General features: G+C 35.1%; 1 protein-coding gene across 5 annotated transcripts in view; it reads right to left on the bottom strand.

Annotated features, from left to right (window-relative positions):
• Positions 1-3,666, bottom strand: part of LOC106880857 (organic cation transporter protein) — a 16,727-nt gene that overhangs the window by 10,921 nt on the left and 2,140 nt on the right. The window contains exon 1 of one of the 5 annotated variants that reach the window (XM_052972538.1): positions 431-579. The exons of 1 other annotated variant lie outside the window; for it this stretch is intronic. The gene's annotated coding sequence lies outside the window, so the exon portion shown is untranslated. Of the gene's footprint in view, positions 1-272; positions 335-430; positions 580-3,666 lie in introns of those variants that run through there. 3 more of the 5 variants (XM_014930997.2, XM_014931001.2, XM_052972536.1) reach the window with 3 other exon arrangements.

Genomic DNA, 3,666 nt, shown 5'->3' with positions numbered 1-3,666 from the left:
ATATATTATTTATTTACCGGCCACAATGTATGTATCAAAGCGCTACTAATAGTTTTCTTTATATATTGAGAAAACTCAAACATATTCATTAGGCGCAAATCACATATCATAACGAACTAAAGAAACTGAATAAGAGAAGAAACACGAAAAAGTTGAGAAGGCAGCATATAGAAAATGCAGACAGGAAATAACGTGTATGCTTGTCAAGAGCAGGGCTCATTAGCCACCAACGGAGCCGCAAATGCAAAATATAAGTTAGTCCTAGAGCGCACAATGTTCTCGAAGATCTGCAATGGTCTTCCTCGGTCACGAGTGGACGGCCATCATCATAAAGTATCCGTGTGTGTGTATGTGTGTGTGTGTGCGTGTGTTCACTGAAACATAGTTGTGACATGGCATAAGCTTACTTGAATTAATATACTGGCCTTACCTTATTTTCTTTTACTTTATTCTTCCCTCTTCAATAACAATTCCTTTAGCGACCACTTATTATATTTCCAGCTTTCACTTACCTCATATTACATATAATTTAATTCTTGTTGAATTAAATTTATATACTTACTTTATCTGCTTTATTTATTCAGCCTATTTATTTACTCCACTTTATCTTATCTTATTTTATTTTATTTTATCTAAATACGTTATACTTCACTCTATTTGAATTTAGTGATAATAAATTAAATAAGATTTGATTTCTTCCCAATGAACATAGATTTTCAATATTTTTATATTTTTTCAGCTGACACCATTATAACCAGTTGAAGTGTTTACCCCTGATCTCTCTACTCCTCTACTTCATACCCCCTCACCTCCACCCTTATACATCGAATCAGCTCGTTTCTCTCCATTTATGATAAAAGTCATTCCGTATCCTCTCACTGCAATTCCATCTTGGTTCACTGAACTACTTCAATGAAAAATGTTCCGTAACAACCACAATCGCCACCTTAATAGATTTCTTGCATGCAGTTGGTGGATAACGACCAGGTTGTGTTTGACGCCTTGTAAGAATACATAAACCACGGATCTGACTTTATTGTTTATTTTCATTCAGTTTTCTCAACGCAAAGGGACGGCAACTAACATATTGGTGTTCGCTCAACTATTGTTTTAAAATGGATTGTGTCCCTTGTTAATTTCCCTCCGTTCTTATATTAAGTCACGCGTTTCTCGTGCATCTGTACAGGATGAGTCTGCTAGACCTAGTAACAGGTCTTTATTAAAACTTACAAATAACTCTCCACACCAAAAATCAGAATAAACATTAGTCCTCGAACAAATGTTTTAAACAATATTATTATATCATCATAACCCCAGGAGGCGAGCTGACAAAATCGTTAGCACCCTGGACAAAATGCTTAGTAGCATTTCGTCCGTTTTTACGTTATGAGTTCAAATTCTACCGAGATCTACTTTGACCCTAATCCTTTAGGAGCCGATAAAAATTAGTACCAGTTGAATTCTGAGGTCACTGTAATCCACTTATCACCCTTTCCCAAAATTGCTGGACTTGTGCCAAAATTTTAAAAACCATTTTCACATTATAATCCGAGTTTCTTTTTTTTTTTTTTTTCAAATTTCGAAATTTGTCCTCCGAATTTGCTCAGCTAGTTTCGATGAGATTCGAACTTGAATGCAGTGAGATAAAACATATTGAAAGGCTTTCTATGCGACACTCTAATGACTCCTCCGATTCGCTGCCCTTTGTTCAAACAATCAAGTTGTATCATATCCATTCTATGCTTTGTGTTTGATGTGCAACACCAAATAGATCCTGCATAACTGTTAAAGAAATTACTCTTTAATTAACTTTTGAAAACATTAACTATTATAGAAATATGTATTTATCCATTGCATATGTGGTCAGAATTAAGTTAATGAATAGTTATATATTTTATAAATAAATTATAATTTTAATTTTATGAATAAATAATAATTTATAAACGTTGCAATTGCAAAACAGAATGCACATTTGACTTTGTCAAACGAAATTGGAATCTGCATAATTATAATCAAACAGATGTTGTTTTATATTCGTAATCTAATTTGCTAATACTTAAATTATGCATGCTTTCCTTCATTATGTAACGTTAGTCTCCCTCAAAGGACTACCCTGTCTAACATATGTAATATGTATTCTTTCGCACACTCACCTATATTTAAATCATTTCGTTCAAAATTTTACCATATTGGCAGCCATTTTGGAGGAGGAGATGAGTCGATTAGATCAACTCCAGTACGCAACTGGTACTTAATTTATCGATCCCGAAAAGATGAAAGGCAACGTCGACCTCGGCGGAATTTGAACTCGTAATGTACCGACGAGCGAAATACCGCTAAGCATTTCATCCAGCTCGCTGCCTTATAATAACAACAACAACAACAACAATAATAATAATAATAATAATAATAATAAATACATATTTTACCTGTAAATTTGCGTGTGTAAACTGGGAATGCATACAATGAGCTTCTATGCCCTACGTGTACGGAAAACACTCGGCGAGAAATGGAAGAAAATTTGAAGAAAGAAGAAAAAAGCAACATAATAATAATCTTTTCTACACTACGCACAAGCTTCGAAATTTCGGGGAGTGGGTCAGTCGATTAGCTCGGCTCCAGTTCGCAACTGGTATTTAATTTATCGACCCCGAAAGGATGAAAGACAAAGTCGGCCTTGGCGGAATTTGAACTCAGAACGTAAAGATTGACGAAATACTGCTATGCATTTCGCCCGGCGTACTAACGATTCAGCCAGCACGTCGCCTTATAATAATAATAATAATTTCACCGGTACTTAATTGACAAAAATTACAATAGTGCATAAATTATCAACATACCAATACTAAATTACTATAATGTTCTGTTGAATTGATAAGAAAATTGGAAATGAAACCAACTCGACTGTTAGATTAAAAACATTAAGGCAATTCAAAAATGTGCCGATTGCCATATTCATAATTGTCACCACTCGTGTGATAAACAACTATTCTATGTTCATATGATACTTATTTAATCAACTTCAAATTGATTAAAACGTGAAGTCGACCTTGGCGGAATTTGAACATAGGAAGTAAAGTCGAAAGAAATGATGCTAAACATTTTGTCTGGCATGCTAAGAGTCCTGCCAGTTCGCCGCCTTTTTGACAGTTCAAATGAGGATAATGCCTGTAAGTAATATTGGTTTCAAATTTAGGCACAAGGCTAGCAATTTCGGGGGAAGGATAAGTTGATTACATCGACCTAAGTGCTCAACTGGTACTAATCCATGAGAGGATGAAAGGCAAAGTCAACCACGGCGGAATTTGAACTCAGAACATAAAGACGGACAAGATGTTACTAATCGTTTTTTTTTTTTCTGGTGAGGAACACACAACAAAATCATAAACATTGAGCTACGTTTTCATCTCCTTCAAGGCGGTGCCCCAGCATGACCACAGTCAAATGACTAAACCAAGTAAAAGACAAAAGATAAATTCAATTGGCATTGGAAAGAAACGAACGAATTTATCTGAAAATCCAATACACACACACCCACACACACACATACACATACACACACACACACATACACACACACATACACATACACACACACACACATACACACACACATACACATACACACACACACATATACACACACACACACATACATACATACAT

This window comes from Octopus bimaculoides, chromosome 13 (assembly GCF_001194135.2).
Source record: "Octopus bimaculoides isolate UCB-OBI-ISO-001 chromosome 13, ASM119413v2, whole genome shotgun sequence".
Taxonomy (NCBI): Eukaryota; Metazoa; Mollusca; class Cephalopoda; order Octopoda; family Octopodidae; genus Octopus; species Octopus bimaculoides.
This window is presented reverse-complemented; position numbering and strand designations above follow the sequence as displayed.